General features: G+C 23.5%; 1 long non-coding RNA gene across 1 annotated transcript in view; it reads right to left on the minus strand.

Annotated features, from left to right (window-relative positions):
• The window catches only part of LOC129614066 (uncharacterized), a 186,659-nt gene that overhangs the window by 154,524 nt on the left and 5,762 nt on the right, over positions 1–26,373 (minus strand). Inside the window, exon 2 of the long non-coding RNA XR_008697354.1 lies at positions 1,626–1,697. This is a non-coding gene — a long non-coding RNA (uncharacterized LOC129614066). The remainder of the gene's footprint in view (positions 1–1,625; positions 1,698–26,373) is intronic.

The following is a 26,373-nucleotide window of genomic DNA, read 5'->3' on the forward strand; positions in this document are numbered from 1 at the left end:
AAATTAGAAATTTTAATGTAATTATGAATAAAAATTTTCGATGAAGCACAAATATAACAATATCAGTAACTTTTTATTGTAATAATTTTAATAATTAAAACAGAAAGTAAAATATGATAAAACAAAATCATTTTTAGCACTTTCCTAAAAAAATTGCTTATTAGTGTCTAGCAGCGTCTAATAGCATCTGTTTACAGAACTTCTATAAATTTTAAAATATAGGTTAAAGCGTTATACACAAATAGATTTTTGAGGGAAACCAATTTCTTTAAAAGGAAATTCCGACCTAGCTCACTCGCTTTTAGAATTTGTGATCACTGCAAAACCTAAAAATACCTCTTTTTGACTTTCTGGAACGACAAGAAAAAATTTAAATTCTGCAAAGGCAGAAAAGAAGCGATTTACTCATAGTATAGTCAAATATCACAATTACAAAATCGCCGCTGAAATTAACCATTATCTAAGCCCATTTTTCCAAATTGGTAACATCGTTTTTCATTTATATGGTAAGTTGTATGAGTCTGAAATTTTAGACGCTTTTAGCTTCCTAAATTATTTTTATTGATAAATAATTTATTTCTTTAGAAGGCATTTTGTCCCATCTCCTCGGCCTTCCAAGTTTTCATCTCTCGAAATTAGTAAAATTTCGATATTACTTGTATATTAATAATACTATAATATTACTATATTAATTGGATAATTTTTCCCTTATATAAAAATTGCATATTTATCGGACCAAAAAAAATATTCAATCAAATTATTGATTAAATTTTATTTTTATTGAAAAACTTAAGCGTTTATTAATTATGTAAAAAAATATTTAATTTAATTTTAAATCTGCGAGATAATTAAATAATTTTTACCCTTCTTTAATTAATTCAATTTTCATTTCAGTTTACTGCTTGTGAATTTTAATTAAAATTAAAAGGAAAAAGAAAAATATGCAAAAAATTCATAATATCAGTAAATCATTGCAAAAATCAATCGAATAAATTTTTTTTTAATTGAATTTTGTAAATTTTGTTGAATTTTTTTTTGGTTTTTTAATTTTTTGTAGATGTGCAAATTAAATAACCCTGCGTTTTGGTTGTAATATCGTATTTTAATTGAGGTTGATTTATAAAATTTTTTAATTTCAAACAAATCCAAAAAGAACGAAAATGTGATTTTGTGGATAATAGCACCTTTTTGGTATTGGTATTCTCAAAATAAGGTGTTCATAAAAGTCTTCTTGTTTGTGATTCAAAATCAATTATAATTATAAAAAATAAATAGCAGGCCTCCTTTCGAAATAAAATTATTCTTAATTTCGCTAACATCACAATTTAAAATATTAAAATTTATCAGAAAAATTTTAAATTAGCCAAAAATAATTGCTTTAGATTGTGATTAATTTCCCTAGAATAACAAACACACGGAGAGAATTAAAATTTTCCGAATTATTTTAGAACTTAGAATTCACAAGGTAGGATTACCGCATTACGTATCAATAGTATTTTTTATATGAGGAAATAAAAATTATTTAAAAGTAAAAAATAAAATTCAAAATACAAAATATTTTTGTTACCAATTAAATTAATGCCTTTAAATAATATGCAAAATGAAAAATTGCAGTAATTACTTACCTTTTTGCACTTAGACCATTGTGTAAATGTCAATGCATTCAAATTTCATTCCAGTGAGCATATAGATGCGTGCTACAAATAAAAAAAATTGTATATTTAGTTATGTTATTTAGTAAAGTTCTACTAACTTTAAAATGAAATTTGATTGTAAATTTTCGGGATGGACTTAGGCAGTTTCTTCCTTACTCAAAAACTTAGGTTTTTAAAGCTTTCAAAGAGTTAAATAATGAAAACAAATGTCTACTGCACTTAGTTCTCTTATTAGAAAATTTTGTAGTTTGACGATTCTGCATGGCAATAACAATAATAAAATTAAGAATTTCCCAAAATTGTTACCAAAAATTTGGGATTGTTTTCGAAATGTCCCAAAACAAAAGAATTTTGTAAATAATTGAATTTCCTCTTTCTCGGAAAGCTAAAATGTCGATATTTAAATTAGTAGCCATTTTTGTATTAAAATGTTTCAAAAAAAGAAGTTTTTTTAATTTTTAAAGTTTGAATATCGAAATAGTTTTCTAATATTCCAAAATATCAAGTTAAATTATAGTTGACACAATAATTTATTGATGTTGAAATACATTTTCATTTATACTGAAAAAGTTTCGCAATGACCTTTTTTTTAAAAATATTTTATAAGTTTTCTATATAAAATTATTAATTTTTTTTTGTCATAAATTGCAATCAAATTTTACAAAATTACTTTCAATGTCGAAATTATAGTATATATATATACTGTATTGTATAAAATATATGTATGTATTTATAATAGAAATTTTCTATGTTATCTATTTTATTTTTAAATAAAATAAAATTTCATTAAAATATTTTTTTAATTAAAAACTCTAGTCTTGCTTTATTACAAAAATTTTCTTTTTATTTTATTTTTTCACTAAATTTATTTCATAATTTTATATAATAATATGCATGTATATTTAAATACATATATTATGTATGATTGTATACATGTTAATATAGTGTTATACACAATAAAATATAAATACTCCTACAATAAATTTATTTTTTTTTCCTTAATAAATTTTTGCATAATTTCATGTTTATATTGAATAAAATTCAGCATAGAACTGAAAATATCAAAAAAATAATAAAAAATTGTGTATACAGCTGAAGTTCAAAAAATAAAAATTCATGAAAATAATTCACAAAATTAAATTCTAACTGAAGTTTAACTTAAACAACAAGAAAAATAGAAAAAGTTGCAATCGACAACACTTTTATAATTTAGATATAACAAAATGTATGAAACATGAAAAGCAGTTAGAATGCATAGAAAACAAGAAACAATTTATAAACAAACTTGAAACAATAACATTTTCTTTATTTGTTATGATAATAATTGTTAAATGCTAGTATACATTATTAAATGTAAGTATGTATACAGAAATATACAAGGACATAAATATAATATTAAAGATACACAGTTTTTCACTATATAATGGTATGTTACTATAGCTTAAAGAATTTAGGGCTCAGGCTGACATGCATTTTTTAATTTTGCAATTAATGCTTGATTGTAAAATCATGGCGTGCACATTTAAGCAACAAAACTATTGCTTCAATTCATATCGAGTGAGTTAACTAAAAATTGCAATCATTTTGTAAAAAATTACAAAATGTTTGATTACTCAATTGTATTCGGCCATACAGTTGCATGTGGGCGGGCTTGAATATAAACCTATGGAATATAAATAATCGATGAAACAGTTGTAAAACTAAATATTGCATATCTGCCTGAGCCCTTAATATAAAATAAAAATGAAAAATCTCTCAAATTGCTCAAAATTTTTATAGAATACTAAATAATATAATACAGTGTGAGTATAAAAATTTTTTCCTTATATACTTATAACGAACAATGGATACCTAGGTCAACAATATTACTCAACATCATAACATTATATAACCAAAAAAATCCTGTTTTTATACTAATTTTTATTTTATGCCACCAATTTTTGCTGTGTCAGTTAATTACGTGATTGAGTTTTCTAGGTAGCTGACGAACCTACAGTCAAATGCTCCCAATATCATTCAAAAATAACAAAATAAGGTCAATGTATAATAGAAGAGCTCCTAATTTCATAACTAAAATTAAATTAAATTCAACAATACAGCTTGAATATATAATTTTAAATAAAATTTAAACCAACTTACAGAAACCTTGTACATACATATAGATTTTACTTTATATAATTTTTAAATATTTTTCTTCTATTATTAATACTCATGTAAATAATATTCTATAAGTAAAAATTTAACTTTTATTTCCATACCATACATAGCAACTATAAAGATTCAAATAGCTTTCCATTTCAAAGAGAGAATAACAATAATATTGTATATTTTGTATACGAGTATAACTCAGTTCGGAATCCTAAATCAAAGTAATAGTATGTTTTGTTCCTACATCGCATAGCATACAGAAGAGCTATGTACTAAAAAAATTTTAAAGAGATAAAATAAACATGGACAAAAAATTTTATTTTAGTATTATGTGGCAATATAAATATTATGTTGGTACTTTTGCTTAAAAAATAGGTGAATATTAAAAAAACAAAAAGAGAAAAACTTTTTGAAAGGAAAATAAAAACTGAAAATTCAAGAGTATAAGTGGGATACAACTAGTAAAATTAACCATTTTATTATTTGGGCCAAAAATGTTCTTGGAATAAAGAAAAAACTTTTAGGGCCATAATATGACCTGAAAATTTATTAAATTTCATATACGATTTATATTTAACCCTTATATGTGTAAAACTAATCTAGTAAATGTTTGCTCATTTTGTATAAGCATTAAAATTTCGAAATATTTGAGATTTAGGAAAAAATTTTTTGGGTATTAGGTTTTTTTTCCCGGAATCTTTAAATTGCTGACATGAAATGAACTTTTAAAAGGGAATTTCAAAGTATTTCGAGTATTCTAGTTATATAAACATCTTCCAATCTTTGGAAAATATCGACATTTTGTTATACGATTGTAGTTAAAATTAGAAATTGGCAGTACATTTATATTCTTTGTTTGTAAAAGATGCAAGTGCTCCAGTAAAATTTGGAATACGAATTACTTAAGCGGGTTAAGGTTAACATAATAAAATAACATAAACATTTATTATATAAGAAGCAAAGGTATACTTTAATAGGTCCATAAACTTCTATAAATTAATGCTGGTTTCAATAGAAGATTTAAAATTTTAGTAAAATTTAGAGTAAAAGTGTCTGTTTGTTTAACCCTTTCTGAATGTCTATCGGTTTGTTGGTGTATCTGGTTAAAAAATTTATTTCTTCAAAACAAAAATACTTCATACCTTTCCATTCACTCATTGAAATTATAGAATGAAAGTCCCTTAAAGTATGCAATTGTTTAATGGTATATTTAGGCGAAGCTATTACAAATTAAAATTAACTTTTATTTGAAATGGAAATCAATCTCAGCCTTTTACTTAAACTCTTTATCTTTAATCTTTTAAAGATATAAGTATTTCGAAAAATTTTTCTATTCTTAGAGACATTTTGAAAAACTTTATTAATAAACAGCTTTCAACCGTAGTTCACGACAGTAAAATACAAAATTCTTAAACGTATAGTACAATTTGTAACGACAGTAAAAAAGACTTTTGACAAAACCGTTTTGTATAACTTAAATTACAGGACCTGCAATATTGTTAAACTGAACTATGCTTGTGCTTACTTGCTCACACCCCATAGTATACTAGAATACTTTATAAAAAAGGTTTATAGTAGTTTAAATAAAAATTTATTTTTTGGTGTTTTGTTTTTCTCAGCCAAAAAGGAGTTTAAGACACTGACCTGAATTTTCATTTCTATATAAACAATAATTTCTTCATTCAAAATATTTAAAAAGCAGGAAAGTGTAAAATATTTTTCAACAAAACATTTTCAATATGCTGAGCTTAGAATGGAATTACAATATATTTGAAAGTTTAGTAATCTATAAATCACAGATTAATAAAAATTTAACAAAAATGTACTAGTAATAATAATCATAGTCTTGTTAAATAAATATAAGCTTTATATCCTTACAAGTTATCCTTCAACTACTCCCAAGTATTTTTTTTTACAACAATATTTTCAATAATCAAATTATTTGTAAAAGAAATGTTTACATAATTATTTTTCCATATTTATTTTAAATAATTCTATTAAAGTATTATAAATTAAACAAAATGAAGATTAAAATCAACAAAATACCGTGACTAAATTTCAGACAAATATACTTGCAATTATGTAACCCAGATGTTGAAAATTTATTAATTTTTTATTTAAAAATCAACAATATAAATCAATTTTCTATTTTTCGAATTTATTCTAATTTATTTTAAAATTTCATGATTTTATTTGATTTATGTACTCTTGATAGTTAATTTACACTAGATTACAACATGATTATTATGACATTTAATTTAAATATTTTTATTTTTCTTCAAATATAATTTATTGTTATTTGAAAAATTAAAATGAAACCCAACAACAGTATAGCAACAATAATAATCCTAATTAAATTAAAATTTTATGTTATTTTTTTTTTTTTGTTTTTTGTTTTTTGGAAAATATTAAAATAGAAAGTTTATTTTTCCTAATTACAAATTACTGATTTGCATGATTTGAAATAATTTTTTTTTTTGCTTTTGTTTTTGTTTTTCTAAATATTATGATAAAAAAAATTAAATACAAAGTTTAACTTTAAAAATGAAATAGAAAGGTAACCAAGTGTACAAATTTTTTGGAAAAATGAAAATTAGCACAAATTTTAACATAGCTATAGTGCATAGAATACAATTTTTATGTTGACTGATTTTTATTATTAATGATAGTAGAATTTGAGTGTTTAAATTTCTTGTAATAGCAAAGGATTTAGACCCTTTTATTTAATAAAGCCATTTAAAACTACAAAAAGTTTTCATGTAATGCCTCAAATTATTATGTATTAGCGCGACCAGATATCATAATTTTAGTCCATAATCGTGACCGAACTAATTCACTTTGTGATTTTAAAATTTCATTATCTAAAGTTTTGATCAACTTAATTGATATTGTTCGGAAACAACAAATAGTTAACAGGACGTTAACTTACAAAATCAACTTTGAAATTTCAAAAATTCTAATTTAAATACCATTTAGTCATTTCTTTGCCACCTAGATATGTGTATATAACTCACTAGGAAGTTGTTAATAATTGTTCATTAATAAGGTAATAAAATTTAACAATATAATTGTTAAATTTTACTGTTATATTTTCTTAATTAACAAGAATTTCAAATTTTATACAATATAAAGAAAGTAATTTTATATTGAACCTGGAGTATCATTTATCTATAGGACATCTAATAATTTTTGGTAGTCATGTTTTTTTTCAGTGTGCAGTACGTTTTTAACTATAATATTGTCACTTGTGTGTCAAAACAATAATTTATTTGTTATTTATTCAAATTTTTTTTTAATTGTTAGTTTAGAATGTGTAAAATAAGTGGTTTTATAGTAGAGTAAGGCTTTTATGGTTTTGGTATAATATTCTTTAAGAAAATGAAAATAATTTGGTATTTTCAACTCAAAACTTACAAAAAATCATATACGTGGCAATATATGACTGAAAATTTCAAATATCTTTTAATTTCTAGAACATGGGGCATTTTTTAACAAGTTAATCTAAAATTTTTAATGAAAATTTTTTAGTGCCCTTTATTTTAGCCCAGGAAATTTATATAGAAATATAAGTAATAAATAAATTTTTACATTCTTGAAGGTAACTTCAGCTTTAATAACACCTAATTATCCTCCTAATTATTTTAAATCGTCAAAAAACCGGGAGAACTTAAAATAATTATTATTGCATGCCCATATGCAAATATTAGAATATGAATCCTTAACTCTTTCAACTATTATTAATTGGATCAAATTTTATTATTAAATTCATTTCGAATAAAATTCAGAAAAATACATGGATTACCATATTGTCATAATGATAAAAAATAATTCCTAATAGTTGGTTAACCTATATAATGTTTTCCGAGAGAAGAAAAAAAAATATTTATTTATAAATTATTCATATTTAATTACAACAACTTTTCATAATTAAAATAAATAAGTAATTAATATGACAGGATAATAATATTTAAAACAAGAACAATAACAAAAACAAAAAAAAGTAAAATTAATATTTTCTATGTTTTTCTTTACCCCAAATACAAAACCAAAACTCTGTTGAATAAATTTTTTAAACATACACTCTAAAAAAAAAATTAACATAAAATATTATGTAAATTTTTTTTTTATATATTTGGCTAGGATTCAGGATTAATATTATTTTATTATATTTTTCTTATCTTTTTCTTTCTTGTTTTATTATTCTATTAGGTACCTATTTTGAACATTAGGATAATAACATTATAATAACAATAAAATGAAAAATATTTGTTTTACTTAATTATTGTTACTTCAGTTATGTACACATACCATGTATAAGGTGTAAAAAAATACAAAACACGTATATATATATACAAAATAAATGTTATTACACGAAAATCAACACATGCTCACGACACGGTATATTATGTTATACACGTTCTTAATACACAGTTATAATACACGATATTAATAGAGCAGGGTAGCAGAAACATTAAAATATTTACGATAGTATAAATAGGTTTACAACAAACAATGAACTCGATCCAAACAAACAAAAAATTATTTCGATTTTGTTTTTTGATTTTTGAGTTTTTGACATTAATTTTTTTATAGCATGACATCTCACCACATCATAATTACACCTCACCACGATTTTTTTTTTTTCAAATAAAACCTTAAAATTATCAAAATATTATGAAACGAGAATGAAAAACAACCATGTTTTAACTATACACACTAAGGCTACGTAACTAAAACATTATTAGAAAGCAAACAAGGGGGAAATTGTGAGTTCTATATAAACTTTCATTTTCAATGTATTGTATACGGGTATTTAAACTTATATAAAGTAATACTAAAAAAAAAAATCCTATTACTTAATTTTGTTTTTCTTCTTGAAAAGTAAATATGCTTATATACGTTCAACTGCACAGGTGATTGAAGGTAAAGGTCGTGTAATATTACAAGCAGTGGTAAAAGTGTATAAGTATGTATAATGAAAATAATATTTTTTGAATCGAATATAAAGAGCTTCTTAAAGTTAATACTTATTAAATGTGCACTTACATAATACAAACATACATACACATTATATAATAATTTAGAATTAAAGTTCTGTGGATTAAATTCTATACAATAACAAAAAAAAAATTTATATTAAAAATGGCAAAATATTATATAATCCTTGTTGAATATTTTGTACATTACACACAAAAAAGTAAAAGTATAATTCAAGAGAAACGTTAGTAATAAAAATTTAAAAATTTTAATTTTAAAATTTTGCAAAATGTTGGGTCAGATTTTGTTTCAGATAAACCGTTTGGAAAAACTAACTAAGCATTTCTAGTTTTTAATTGTCTTGCAACCTCACAATTGGCTAATGAAATTCGTTCGAGGAGTTATGTTTTTCGAAAATATTGAAGACTTCATCACCAAAGTACTTTCTATTCCAAATTTTTAAGCGAATATTCAAAATTTTTTTATATAGCAACAGCCCAGCATAAGAAATTTTTATATTCATTTTATATATCATTTTATTTCATTTTATATTTTATTTTTTTATTTTATAATTTTATTTTGTTTTTGTATATACAATTTATGTGCGGTTGAATATTTTTATTGTAGAACATAAAAATATTATTGATTTTTAGTTTTTTTATTACCAACCGAATTTTATAAAATAAGGGAAGCCAAGAGACAACACCAAATTTCACAAGTCAAGCATTTCTCCATGAAATTTCTCATTGATAAGATGAAATAGAAATGCAAATAAAATATTGTTGAAAAGATGTCTGCCTACCTATCCGTTGGATTTCTGTCAGCCTGCCTGCGTACCCCTGTATCTCAAATTCAACTTGACCGAGCATAAGATAATTTGATCAACTTTCAGGATATTTCAAGTTTCAGAAACTGGAGCTATAAGTTCATTTCATTTTTTTTGCAAAATAATTAGCAGGTATTCTTCAAATCTTAAATGTGTAGAAAAGTATGTATTAATATATCTTTTTCTAGGAATTTTTCTGGAATTTACTTACTCTAATAGAAATTGAAATATTCTTATTATTTAAAATTATCTTATGCAACACTTTAACAATACAATCAGTTATGTGCTGTTCACATCAATTTTTTTTATTTTGTTACAACTTTGAAATTGTTTTACACTTCACTATATAGGTACATATTATATTTATTTTATTTTCTCTAATAAATTTGGAAATATTTTATTTCAACCTAATTGGATAAATTGTGAGATTTTTGTGGAAAAAATAACTAGCAATATTTTATTTTAAATTGGCATTGATGAGATGAAAGCGAAGACCTAAGTGAAAAATTTTAGTAATTTTGTAATGGCATCAATAAAATTATTTTGTAGTTTTAATTTTTGATACCACAATAATGTTTTAGAAAATTTTATTGTGCTGGTATGTTATTAATAGATGACATATTATTAAAATGTATTGAAAAAAAATGTATAATTTTTCAAACAAAAATTTCCGCTAATTCGAAAGAGACACTTTATTTATGCTAATTTATACAAGTATTAATTTCGCACACAACGTAATCAATGTATGTAATACGAGTACTATGAAAATAAAATCAGTACTTTTTAAAATGTATTAAGTACATAGTATTTTAATGGGTTATAAAATTGCATATTTTTAGGAGGAAAACAACGACTTCTTGTTGGAAATTGATCAAAGAACCATCTCCGAATTTATTTGGCACCTTATGCGAAATATCCTGTATATTGTGTAAATACACAAAGAGAATAGATGACAATTATTTTAAGTTACCATATGCAGTTATTCACATAATTATGGGGCAGTAAAGAATAGCTACATATACACATAATTTTTTGTCCAAAATAAGCTGAAGATACATAAATTGTTATAAAATTTTTGCGTAAAAATGGAACCTAAAAAAATTCGAATTTTAATCACAATTTCTTGAAATCCTTGTCGATCCATGGATGACACAATTTTTTTACTTGAAAAATAATTTTCAGTCTTATATCACTTAAAACAATTCATTTGACTGACATTGAATAAATCAATATAAAATATAATTTGAATGTTAACTTAAATATAATATTATATTCTTCTCTTATTATAACAATAAAATATGTACTATAATATTTTCTAAAATTCTATTATAACCAATATTAAAGATTTCAAATTGTTTGGAATTGATAGAGCAAATAAATCTTATAATATATTCCATGTCTTTGATTTAACAATTTATATAAAAAAAAAAAATAAAGTTATCTTTTCCTCTCTTTATACACACCACACATACATATGTGCATAAATAAGTACATACATATACTTAAGTACATACGAAAATTATCTTCTTGTTCACCTGTCCCATATTCAACATAAAATATTGCTTTCTTTTTCCACCTGTGCTATATATGGTAGATACGTTTTAATATACATACAAACACATAAAGATTATCGTTAAAAAATAATCAATATTCTAACAATAACTGTATTTCTTTTTCTCAATAATATAGGTTTACCGTTAATATATTTTTTTATTATTATTTTTATTATTAATTTTTTTTTTCTTTTTCTCTCTTTCTTTTCTTGTTGCGTTTCGTTTTCATTTTATATTGATCGTATACAGTGCTGCCGCATTACAATATCATGTTGTAGTGAAAATGATAATGAAATTTTAGTAGATTCGATTATTCTGCTTTCGATTGTTTTCTTATACATATATTTTGATTTAAGAAAGACTGAACTGACGAAAGGACGTATTTTGAAATTTTAAAATAAATATTATTATTACGAAAATACAGGGTGTCTCGTATATGCCTTCATGAGTAGACAAAACTTTTGTATGGAGATGATGTTTACAGCTTAACAGGTTCGGAATGACAGAGCCTTAATATCAATCTGAACTGATTTTTTTTTAGATTTTAAAATTTTGGGTATAACTGCGTGCCTATTCACTTACATAGCTGTATCAATGAGAAGCACAATATATTATTCTTTGGATCACTAATTTTTGCATATGTTAGGGAAACTCGACTGTTAAGTTGAACATTTGCATAACAGAAGGGAGATACCATTTTGAATGTTTGTTGTAAATTTTTCTATGTCATTGAAGAAAAAAATTTGGAATACTTTATTTTTCTCAATAACTACTAAACCAGAACAGGTAACAAGATGACTCACATACCAAATTAAACTCAGTTGACAACGTTGCCAACTGTACTAAAATTAGAGAAAATTTTTATGTTAAGTTACCTTATAAATTAACGCTTTTTAAAAATAAAAAATTAAAGGGAGAAATATGCAATTGTAAACGAAAACACTGATCGTATGAGTAGTGTGGAATTTTTGTATTACTTTTTTCCATTTTGTATTTTTTATTCTTTTGATTTTTCCTACATAATATTTTTACATTTTATTTATTTTATTATAAAACATTATTATTATTTTTATATTTATTTCATCGTATATTTTATTGTAAAAAATTTCTTTTTCTCTCCAACTTATTTCTCCATTTTCTCATTTTTTTTTTTTTCAAGATTTGTATACACTTTTCTCTTTAATAACTTCTTTTGTATTATAACTTTAAAGGTCCTTAAAAACGATTGAATTCTCAGCACGTTTCTATAGTTTTTTTTTTTTGTTCGATTTTTATAAAAATCTTAAGCTTAAAATTTTTATAAATATTTTTCATATCTTACTCACTCTTTTGTATTTTAGCAAGTTTTGTGATACAAAATCGTATTCAGGTAAGAAAAAGTAAAATAAAATATTAAAAATCAGGAATAACATTAAATTTCTCATTATAAATTTCAAATGAACCTTAACGATATAAACGTAATCGCTGATATAATAAAATTAAAAAAAAATATAAGAAAATTTTCTACAGAAATGAAAAAAAAAATCAATTTGAAAAAAAAAATTTTTGTTTATTCAATAATAATATTATGTTATCCGTACAAGGATCTTTAAGAAGAGATTAAAAATGTCCTTTATGATTTAACAGTTGAAAAAATCAAAAAAATAAGTTAAAATTAAATTTAAACAATGTTGAATTTAGTCGAATTAAAAAATTCTTAGGAAAATTTACGATTTTTGCGGCTTTGAATAACGAACTTCAGCAGTTAAGTCCCAAAAATCCGATTCCTTAGCTTTAAATAACAGATGATTGTATTATGTCCCTCCTTTCAGTCACCCTTTACGAGTAAAAGCACTTTTAATTCAAAATTTTCATATTTTACTTGGCAATGAAATTAGAGCTGTTAAAGTTTCTTGTACTATGAGTATTATTTTAAATGGAAAATTGATTTGTTTAACAAAATTTTATTAACATTTTTCTAAAAATAAAATTGCCATCAAAGCAATTGCACTACTTACACGAATTTGAAATTTTACAGCACTTACAATAATCTCATTCCTATTTATTTTGAAGTGCTAAAAGCATTTTATAAATATTCATGGTATTTTTTTCTCTTGTTGAAAGGATTTTTTTTTTAATCTGATCTTTAAACAAACACTCTAAACTCTTGTCTCTTGAAGTTGTTTATCTCTATTATACGATTTTTTCTACTACATCCAATTTATACAGTCAAAAAGATTTTCTCAACTAGAATTTTATTAATTTCAACTAGAAATCAAACAAAATTATTCAAATTTTTCTAGCCTCTTCTTTAAAATGTCTAGTATATTCATATTTTGAGTATACACGATACAAGGTGACTAAGAAAAGTTCCATAGCTCAGAATATTTTAGAGAAGAATTCAGAAGTAATTCAGAATATTTTTTACAACCGCAACCTACTAGTGAAAAACAAAAAATTAAATTATCACAAAGGTACATATAGTATGTAGAGAACCTTTTATACTAAAATATTATAACAAATACCTTTTTAAACCGAAAAGAAATTTTATTTCCTGCAAATACCCGAATTAATTTCAAGCCACAATCATTCGACTTTTAATTTTTACACTCACATTTTACTATAGAATGGCTTTTAATGCTATTTATATTTCATACAATAAAAAATAAAGATGGAGGATTATTACTTTTTTTTCGGAACCATTATCACTAATCTTTATGGATCTAATATTTTACTTTTTCCGGGAAGAAAAAAAGAAATAAAAAGTCTAAATCAAAATAAAAAGCGACAATATAGGGAAGGAAATTCAAAAAAAAAAAGTACTTTGAAAATTACCAAATTTTCAATTCCATTCAGACACTACATCCTTCTCTCATACCATTTTCTCTCCATCATGCGTAATATTTTTATATCACAGCAAATCACAATTTTATTTTTTATAATGCGCTGAACATTTTTTTTTCTCCTACTCTTATTTCTCTCTTTATACTTTCAATAGTCATATTTTTTTTTTTTGGCACAGTTTTCATTTTGGTATTAACATCAATCATTTTCCTGAAATTATCATTTCCATTTCATATGACCATCATTCAGAGAGGCTTTCATATATTATGTATGTAGATATAGAGAAGAGCATCAAGAATAAAAAATGATAGTCGTTTATCTCATCTCAGTTGCTATTGTGTTGTAGTTATAATTATTACTTATTGCCAATTTTAAGTGGCAGTCCATTTATATTTAAAAATGGCACAAACAAATTTTCGTTTTAAGGAAAATTTCAGGTAGCTTTCAGTGTGAAATTTATAAAAAGATTTTTTTAAAAAAAAAAACTACCTAGGTGTTATTTTTGGAAAATAGGTCTAGCAATGGGATTGCGAAACGCGCACAAGATTATTATTGTTTTCAAATGGGATTTTGTAATTTTGAAAATTGCTCCGTGATTACTCTTTTTTTTTAACTTTTGCTTTTTGATTCGAACTACTTTTAACATTTTATCTTAATTGTATTTATTAAACCCGGTTTAGACTATCTTATTACATGAAGTTAACTAACTTGCGATACAGGAAATATTTGATAATCGTTATCTAGATCGCAACTAAATATGGAACTCCTAGACAAGCGACAACGCTATTTAGTTGATGTACCACCTTCAATCACCTAATCATCTATGCATTCGAGTCCTATATTTTTTCAAACAATTCGTAATAAAGCGCATCAAAAGACCGCGATGTACCAGCATATAAGGCGGGAAAAGTTATCATACTGAAAAAAAACTCATCATCAATGAAACTCTACCCGATCCGATCGATTGCATATTATGTACTCTAAACAAATTCCCCTTTATTTTGAAATCATCACAAGGCTATTTTTAAATTGTGTTAGGCTACACGTAGACTTAAATTAAAAAAGTATAAAATTTGATAAAAAATTCATTAAATATATATAAATTAAGAAGATTTATAATAAGATTTTTTAATAGTAGAATTAAAGGATTTTTTTTTGAATATCCTTAGAGAATTATTATAGATTGTTATTATGAAATAATTCTTTCGTACATAACATCTTATTTTCAACATAGCATAATGCTTTAATATTAACAGATCGAACTAAATTAACTTGACTTATTCAACATTGATGAATAAAATTTTTTTGAAATTAATTCTTAATTTAGGTATTTTTCTTCGTTTTCCTAAAAAAGAGAAGCCATTTCTAGCCATCTTAAAGTTGACTTTCTAAATTTAAAAAAAATTTCTATTTTATTTAAGATATTGTGTTTGTACATGCATGAATTCTTCCGTATACGCTTATATTCATGCATATACAAGAGAAAGAAACGAAAACAAAGGTTCGTAATATATAATATTAAATTAATAGGGCATTTATATTTTGTCACGTTTTTAATGTTAGCCTTAAAGACACAAAAATATTGGACACATTTAATTTAAGGATTGGTCCTTTAGGAATTTATGTATAAGACACCAATGACAAAAAAAGATTGTTAACTTAAATGCTATGCTTTTTGCTTTTTCTTATTTTATTTTTGTTTTATGTTGGCGAGTGAAATGCAAGAATAATTTTTATACATACATACATACATACATAATAGTTAGTTGTTGTGATTGTGTATATTGTGTTTAAATATTTTATTTATAATATTGAGCGTGTGTACGATTATTATATTATTATTTTGTTTTATACCCAGAGGATATTTTAATCGCACGTGCCATAAATATTTTTTTAAGAAAATTTTTTCTCTTCAGGTGAAATATTTGATTAAACTTTCATCTTTAATAAAATGTATATGAAAATATTTGTGATTTTGTCATTGTTAATAATAATTTTATATTTTTTTTTTTTTGTTAAATTTAGTTACGATTTAAATTAGAGATTTATTTTAAGATTATAAAAAAAAAATATTTGAATTTTAGTCATTGCTTTTTAAAAATTAATTTCTAAAGGAGAAAAAAATTCTTCTGTTGTAAATAAAATGTGAAAAATATTTAGAAAAGTACACAATTTTCCAAATTTACAGAATTAAAATTGGCCAATATTTTGTACCTAAAATGATTTAATAATTTTTAATAAAAGATAAGTAAGGTCCTAAATATATTTCTGTTTATCAATAATTTATCGCAAAATTTTTCTCATATTTCTTAAGCGTTCTGTATTTAAAAGCTACCAATTTAAAATTATTTCTCATTTTACAAAAATTATTTGAGTGAATTTACTCAAGTAGAATATAATAAACTTTGCAATTCCAATACATCACTCTTAATATATAGAACTCAAACAAGGATAATGTAAAATTTTTTTTTCGATTCAAAAATTAAAATTGTTTTTTATACAGGAACAACTTTTTATGTCTCCATTTATTGTAGGAAATTATTGTTGAAAACTCAATTGACAAAAATTACATTTTTATACAAGGCCAGACTTTCAAAATTTTAATGTACTTCAATTTTCCTATAAACTGTAACTGCTATGCAACATAAAAATATAAATTACTAACAGCTCTGTATTAAGGCTAAAATATTCTATGAAGCAGAGAAAAAGCTTGCAATTTTAGTATCACAAACATAAGCCATACTTTAAATTAAATAATGAAAAAAAATCCATAAAATAAAACATACTACGAGTACAAATTTTGTATTTGTTTAGCATTAATAAATTTAAAGTACAAAATCTTTGATATTACAAAATATCAAACAAAAAAAAAATTCTATAAATAATTTTTAATAATGCAATTACTTCAAACTTTTAGAATTCAAATTAATTTTTATTTTGAAAATGTAGCAATCATTGAGACGTTGCCTGACTACTTTATATATTTCTTATATATATTTATACCTAACTGCTTTAATTATAAAACCACTTGCAACAAGCAATCCTTAACCATAAAAAATCATTATGGTTTTTTTTAATCTTTTAGAATTTTCTTTTTTTCTTCCTTTTTACAATTTTCAAATCATTTTCATCATAATAAATTTACTCTCCTCAACTTTTATATTATTCACCTGTAAAATAAATTTAAAGATTTCGAGCGTATTTTGTTTTGTTTTTCTGTTTTGGTTTTCTGTTTTATCCCCTTGAAACTTTCTAGAAAAGCCGAAACGTTTTCATTTAATTTTAAAGAGCAATCAAAAATCAGCATGAGGAAAAGAAAAATACGAAAAGAGAAAAAACTTTTTAATTCACAATTTCATGTTTTTATTTTTTTTTCTCCTGTTGTAAGTAAAAATGTTTCAAACACTTTTGTTTCAAAAACACAAAAAGGAAACTTATTTAAACTTTGCATTTTAACGGTTTTTTATTTGTTGTTTTTTTTTTTTTTTGTGTTTTTGAAAATAATGAATGATTCTGGAAACAAGCATGTTAAAATTCAAACTACAAAGAGAATAATAATTTAAATAAGAGTCATACTTGAAAATGAAAAACCACACAATTCATTATCACCGCCTATAACAAAATATGCTAGATATTTTATTGAATTTCCCTGTAAAATCATAAATTGTTAACCTTTTCTTAAGATGTTAATCAGCACATCATATTATTAAAGGGAAATTTATTATATCTTACTTAATTTTAAATCTTGTATGCAATTTTATGCGGATTATAAACTCTAGATTAGAATAACGTTGTCATCACGCTGATTGTCAATCACATTTCTATTTCATTTTGATTTAGTTCTGGATTGAATCGAAATATTTTCCATATTAAATGCATACTGTCTATTATTTAAACTTGCATAAAATTTGTCAGCTTAAAAATGTAACAAAGATAGGCTCTTATTGTGATTTGTAACAAAAAGAATACCGGCCTGTTCGAAAAAATCTCAATTATTCTTAGATTTTTCATGATCTCAATTATTCTTAAATGCTCTTGTGTTGGTTCATGTGATTTTTCTTTTGGTTCATGTTTGAGCCAGCTCAAATTTAATGTTACAAAATCCTATATCAATATTGTTCACAATTTATCCATAAATTTTAAAATTCTAGCAATATAATTTATTTAGAAATTCCAGTGCACTTAATATCAGGAAAGAATCTAAAACTAAAAGGTTTGAGTGATTTTTATTGCACATAATATATTTGCAATCATACTTCTAATTTTTCTTTTGAAATACATATAATTATGATACCCAAAAAGATCTAATAAAATTTTTTATGTATTACAACTTTTACAATAAATTATAAAAATTCTACATAAATTGTTATTATATTCTTTATAGAATTGTAAAACAAAAATTACAGACCAGTCTAATAATATGAAAATTAAACAAGGATAGAAGGATTTTACAAAAGTATGGAATTTATACCCTTGCTATTATTTCATGTGCATTAATCGCTCGAGTTCAAAATAATTTCAAAATAAAGCAAATGTTTGCTGTAGTTTATGAATCTCATAATTTGTTGGTAAATTAATTGATTTTAAAAAACAATGTCTAAACAATTACGATTAAGAATACCCTGACACCTTAACGAACAAACTCAATCAGAAGCAATCAATTACACTTATAACTCAATTTATTTGATTCTTAACTTTAAATATTATTAAATATCTTAAATTCATTTTAAATAAATTCAATTTTGTTACATTTTATTACTCAATATTTTGAAGTATAATTAACTAATGGCTGCTGTTAAGTATTATATAACGAAATATTATACTTTAACACTAAGTACAACAATATTGCAATAACACCTAAGTAATTTATTTATATTTTTACAACAAATGTTACATAATACGTACATAATTTGTAAATGAAATGAACGTAAACTTATTTATAAATTTGTACAAGATTAAATTGTATTTTATTTTATAACATTATGTACATAGATAATGTATATTTTAATTGATATAATGTTAACAACAATGAATATGTAAACGTATATATATGTGCTTAATTATATTGAAAATTAATATTATTAATAGGAGAATTCTTTGCTTCCATAGTAATGAAGTTGTTCAAGCAAGACAGATAAGTGCATTATAATTATTTTTAAAAACAGAATTTACACACAGTCAAGTGTTTGTATAGATATTGAAAGATAGTATATAGATAGTGTGAATCAATGTACACATGTTAAATTGAGAAATTTTGATTTCAATTAATTTTAGAGTTAATGTGTTGCTATTATTTTTGGGTAGCCTTTTTAAAATATCAATATGATTGAACACTTTTATGTCAACATAACTGAAATTTTGTTCATAATGCTTAAGCAATCTGTTATAAAAATATTTAATTCTTATGATTCTGATATGAAGAGGCTGATGTAAGAATAATTTTTTCAAATTATTTTAATATTTAGCAAAGATTATGCAATATTTGCGACACATCAATATTATTTTCTTTGATTTACATTAAATCTCTTGCTCGTATTGAATATCTGGCCTCGATTTCAGCTATATCACAACAACTTTTAATTAGTTATAAATACTTGCAAAAAATACTTGAAAAAATGGGAAAAGCATCTATTATTTTCCTTTCAAAATTATATAAAAAAATTCAAACAACCATTCATTAATTTTACCCTATACTTTTTTAAAGCATATTACATAAATTATTTTTAAATCCTTAAACTTTAAAAAAAAAAACTCCCATTTAATAATTTTTTTCTTCCTCTACAAACTTTTATTTTTTCTACTTTTAATTTTTTCTTTGTTAGAGGAAGGCTCTTATTTTATTTCCATCACAATTTGTTTACATTATTTGCACGAAATTTTCTCATTAACCGTCATATTTTCTAAGAATAAAATTAAAATGCGTGAAATATTTTCATCATGTCCGTTTTTATGTTATATTAAAGAAATTTTTCTTTTAACAAAGAAAAAATTATGTAAATAAAAGATATACACAACAAATACATAGTTACATACATCTTTAAAGGATATTTTTTAATAAGGACGGGTGGCTACGCAACAACAAATAATCTTTTCAAAGTATACGAAATCTATATTATTATATTATAAGTTTTCCAATAAAAAGGAAACGGAAGATATATTTTACAAATCTATAGAGATATTTTTATGGTGGTTTTTCATAATATTATATTATAAATCATAATAATAATAACCATACACAGGCGTATTTACACATATAAACCTACATAATATTATTATGTACTTCTAATATAATATTACCACGTAAATATTTGCTTCTTATTCCAATATTTACGCTACGCGTAATGATATTTTTGTGCAATATTGTTTCATCTGCAAATAAAATCTGTAATATTTTATTAATATGTAACAATATATATATATATATATATATTATTTATATACCATAAGGGCACATGGAAAATATAAAAAAGGAAGCACAAGAATGTTTTGTTAAATTTTCACATATAGCTTTAACATTATGCCTAGATATATGCAATAATTTCAGGTTGAAAAAATGTTGACACCAACACAAAAAGAAGAATCAACAAAATTGTTGAGAAAAAAAAATTTCTTATTATTCTTTTTTTATCTTTGCATAATTTTTTTTTCCTTGCTTTTTTTTTGTTGGACGAGACAGACATCAATCAAAAAAATTTGACGCCTGACTTATTTTTAAAGGTATATGGAACGCGTATTGTCCTAAAAATACAATTTTATATTATTATAATATTGTGTACACTCATATCAAAATTTTAAAGGTTACCAAATCTCTTTAAAATAGAAAGGAAATGGATTTGAGGGAGTAAAATTGAGAGATAGTTAAGGAAAAAGTCACAAGTAGTCAAAAGTTAATGGATGATCTATTTTTTCAGCAGATACTTAATTAAATTTCCATGCTGCAATCAACTTAATATAACGCAAACAGCAATTTCATATTCAAAAATTTTATAATCTAAGTAGCAAATTTCCTATAAGAATTACAAAATTCCAAGCTACTGGCAGTCGCTTTATATATCTATAACTATTAATTAACTATCAAGGTTTTTATTTAAAAATAAAAATTTCTTATCATATTTACTTCCAGTCAGAATTGCTCCAATCCTAAAGAACTAAAATTTACTCTGAAAAATTAAAAAATTATCTTCTTTTCTAAATTTAGCGCGCGAGAAATGAATATAATATTATTTACGGTTAGAACCGTCTCGATACGATTGCTCCATACTTAGACTTTATACAAATGGATTAAAAATCGATTTGAATTCTAAATTATGCAATATATGCAGATCATTTATACTCAAATGAGAGTTCATAAATGAATCTTTTAGGCTTATTATTATAATAACTGCCAATCATTAAAAATTTTGATGACTGAACACTTTCAAAAACCTTTTATTACATAAATATTTGGTAATCCAAATTCAATGATAACACAGTATTATAAATATGTGTGTATGTGTAGCTGAAAAAAAATAATATACTTAAAAGATACAAATATCCAGATAAAAAAAACAAAACAAAAAAAAAAATTAAATCTTCTTTCCTTTTTTAAGGTTTCCGTTTTCCTACGGTTCGGCCATTGTTATGTATAAGATGAAGATTTAACGGTAAAAATAATAATAACAAGAAAAGAAGCAAAAAAATTGAAAATTTTATTCGTTTTAGTTCTTCATTTTTCTCGTTATCTTGTCGTTAATTTTCAGGAATGTATTGGTTACGATAAAACAAAGTGAACAGGATATAAAATTATTTTACTTTTACAAGGATTTTGGGATTCTTGATATTATAGCTAAGTTTGTTTATTGGTTTTTTGTTTTGTTTTTTTTTTTATTATTGTTCTGTAAAATTGATGTGTTGATGTGTTTCGAGTTGAAATCTCAAGGTTAACAGAAAATGAATTTATATGAATTATTAAAACAATAAAAAATAAAGTTGAGTCAAACCAATGGTTTGTATTGTAGCACTTTTCCCTTCAATAAGTGAAAATTCTGCTTTTAAATACAGTCTATATATACCTATCACACATTCTAAAAATTATTTTCATTCATATACAAAACTATTTCTAGGATTGCATATATTTAGGATGACGCATACATGCAGTCTTTGAAATAAAGCAAAAATTAATATAAAAAGGGGTTAACATAATGCTCGATTTTAAGGGTTAATTGTGTGATTTAAGAAAAATAATTATATTAGCTTTATAATTACCGTTAGCTTTTTGCGTTTATAGAAATTTGAAAAAGCTCCCGGTTTCGGAAATATAAGGTGTCAAAAATTCAAATTTTACAAATTTCAAGAGGCGATAACTTGAGTGGGGGTGGAGATGGCATTCTGCGTTTGAAAAATTTCAAAAATGCTTATGGTTTCATTGCAACAAATATTTAAAAAAGGCCATTTTTAAGTTTTTGGGGGGTATAACTTCTATAGGGGGGGAGATAGGTAAAAATTTTGTTCTACGGAAGTAAGTTTCTAGTAAAGATCTATGTGCATATGTATTTGAGCTTTCTATCTTCAAGGGTGTAGAAGTTTTGTAAACAAAAAAAGTGTCCACGAACGGACGGACGGACAGAGTGAAACTAATAACCACTTTTTTAAAAAAATTTTTTGGAAAAGTGCTAAAAAGGGAAAATATCAAAAATCGCTCTTCTTCATTTTTTTTTCGTTTTTTTTTTTTTTTTTTGTATATTAGTTTAAGTTCACATTATTACCTACATATTATTAATATAAAATGTTCACAGGCCATAATATACGCAATAACTTTTCAAGGATATAAGTGTATCCTTTCTTTTTTTGTAATGCCTGTATATAATTATTACGAATACATTTTATATGGGAAAGGAATTCAACTTAAAATTTTATTTATCTGTATGTATAAAGTACATAAATATAATATAATATAATGTATAACAGATATTTTAAGTAAAGGTATAAGAAAAAATTGCAGGAAATTTTTTCATATCAAAATTCTTAAGATAAAAAGTCGAAAGAGATTTTTGATTAATTCCAGAAAAAAAAACTTATTATAAAAAAATATTATATAAAATAAATGAATATTGCGTGAATTAAGCATGTACATGAATATGTGACGCAAAATATGGAAATACACCCTATGATTTGAATAATAAAAAAAAAAAATTATTTATATTAGTACAGGTACATGATGAGGAATTCGGAAAACCTAATAAAAACTGTGCGAGCTAAATGTTGTTGAATAAAATCTTGATCAATCTAACAAGAAGTTTTTTTCCTTCTTCCCTCTTGGAAGGAGCATTGACTAGTGCATGATATCATAGATAGTGATCATGCCCCAGTTTGCGCCATAAAATTTTTAGCTAGGTAGGTGTCTACCCTGCCTTAGTTTTTTCCTTTATATTAAATATTTAAGGTTATTGATATTTCTTGTTTATTTTTCCTAAGTTTAATATATCAGGAGACAATTGAAAACTGTTATAATAATTTTTTTTATAAGTATTGTATATTAAAGCTATAATAATATTGAATATAATTTCTTAAAGTAACCTGATGGGGGTTTGAACCCAAGACGTTTCGGTTAAAGAACCGGTGCTATAACCACTGCACCAATGGTCAGGATTAATAGTATTCAAAAAATGATGAAATTAGTGCTTTTTTTACGGTTTATTATATTGAACACAATTTAATTATTTAATTTTTAAAACAGGAAAATAAATATATTATTGCCAGTAATAGCACAAAATAGGTGTTTGACGGACAAAAATACTCATACGTTAGAATTATAAGCGAGAGGTTGCTGTGTAAAGCTTTAACTTCAAAAATTAATGCAAATTTTAGATTAATTTAAAACTACACTTAGCAATTCTATGAAAATCTTCTAAATAAAGAAAATTTTTTCTCTTTACCTTAAACTTTCATCCTTTATGAATTTTCCTACCTTTAATCTTTTATGAATCGGTATGTATACCATAATAGTTACGTAAGTATTTATATTATATTTGAAATTTTATATTAAAAATTACAAAACTGCGTATATAAGTTTATAGAATATGCTCAAAAGACATGTAAAGTAAAATAACTGGTAACAACAAAAAACCAAATAAACTTTTTAAAACGGATGTATTAAGAAAAGTTAACAAAAAACTTTTAGCGGTTAAAAAATTAAATATAATATTAGGTACTTATATAAAGAAGGGAAATTGTAGCATTGATTTTAATATCAAGGTAAAATATATGTACGTAATGTTGTATTTTGACCACAATATTTATACAGAATGTGCGTCTGTAATAAAATATGTATATGAAAAAGTTTTTATTGCAAATAAAACATAAGAAAATGTAAGCAAATATTAAAAATTAATAAAATATATAGACATTATTTTAGTATACTCGTATAAAGGAAAAATTTATGGTTTAAAAAATAATTGTATATTTAAAAAAATTTAATGAAATTAAAATCAAAAATAATCGTACTAATATTGGGTAATAAAGGCTAAAATATCAATAATGTAAATAATAATACAGGTTATTGTAAATTTAAGCTGTTTGTTACATAACCCACTGTAATATAACAGATTTTTGAATATTGAATAAAATTTTTCTTAAATACTTGTTATGCCATCGTCACATAATTTTTCGTGCAAAATTTTATACAATATTCATGTTAGGTCTATCAATAGTTTTATTTGGTAAATTTTTTACATTCTTCTAGCAGTTGCTTCTGTATACTTAAATCACAATAATAATTTTGTAATGCAAATATTTTAATTTTACGGGAAGAATCCGTATTATAGTCACATATGAACCAGCAAAATCCTCAGATATATTTGGTTCGCAATATCTAGAAAAAGTGATTTTTAAAAAAGAGCGACATGAAAATTTCATTAAATAATAATTTTATATAGGTGCCTAAGGAACTTATTGTTAAGTGTGTGTGAAATCCAAAAAATCACCATTTTACGGAACGTTAACTTTATTTAGAACTTACGTATATAAAGTTCTTTTAATATATTGTGTAACTGTTTCTATATTTTATATTTTAATTCAATCAAGATTTCATTCTTAAAAGTTAATTTTAGTTTAAGAAATTTCTCTTTTCTTCAACTCGTTAATCAAAACTTTTCATACATAAAACTTATAGGTATTTTCTTAAGTTAATAAAATAGGTATATATATTATTATAAATATTGCTTAAATAATTGAAACGTCCGGAATATGGTTATCACAAAGTATAAAATCTTCTTTTTGATTTTGCCCTCAACATACAAAATTCTATATACACAAAATTTAATGTAGAAAAAAATATCATTTTTATCCCTTTTTTTAAGGATTACAAATGCTCTTTTTCCCACAAAATTTCCAGTTTCTATGGTGCAAAAGTGAAGAAGACTAAAGAAAAATGTATATATATATATAAGTATATATAAACGTTATATGTTGAATTTCTTTTCCTTTTTCTTATAAAAATATTTGAATAAAGAATGATGAGATCTATGGCAATGATAATTAAAACTAATCTTAATTAGAACTTTTTGATTTTTTTTCCTGTTTTCTAGGTTCTTTTATATTTATTCAATTGAATGAATGAAAATCTTATTATAAGAGCCACTCTTTTTCTTTGAAGGATCATATTATCCTTTTATATTAAATAAAACTTAATATATGAAAACAAAAAGAAAAAAAAAATTATCATATTAAACATTTTTTTTTTGTTGTTTTTCTCTTTAATGCAAAAATTAAAATAAATTAAGTGAAAGGATATATTATAATTTTTCTAAAAGGATAATATTATTATGTACATATATATATATATATATTGTATAATTATATGTATTTTGATTTTCGTTATGCGGGATTAGGTTATGTGGAAATAAGTTAATAAAAGGTGCTAAAATGAGTATTAATCTTAACATGAATCGTTGAATTAAAGGATATTTATCCAAAATATTTCATATGGTATTAATTTGGTATCAATATAAAAATTATCTTTTTTTATGATTGAAGGCATAATCTAAGTATATAATGATACTTAATTTAAATAAAAATATTAATTTATATTATCATGTACTTTATGTTCTTGAGAATACGAGCAGGAATAAAATTTATTATTAGAATTTAATTTAATATTATGACAGGATTATTTTCATAATTGTTGGAAAATTTCTCATACTATTGTAATGCAAAATTAATTATATCATTTTTAATTAGTATTCTATTAATAATTTGAAATTATTCTATTTATAATTTGTGTTGAAGTTGGTAGAATAAATTTGTGTTACGTACATACGTTTTATGCATATAATTTTTACCTACGTGTCTTAATACTCGTATTTTTTTTTATTATAACATTTTATATAATAGATGTGAATAAGTACAAAGAGAT

The sequence above is a fragment of the Condylostylus longicornis genome, unplaced genomic scaffold (genome assembly GCF_029603195.1).
Source record: "Condylostylus longicornis isolate FDR11 unplaced genomic scaffold, ASM2960319v2 ptg000100l, whole genome shotgun sequence".
In the NCBI taxonomy this organism is placed as follows: domain Eukaryota; kingdom Metazoa; phylum Arthropoda; class Insecta; order Diptera; family Dolichopodidae; genus Condylostylus; species Condylostylus longicornis.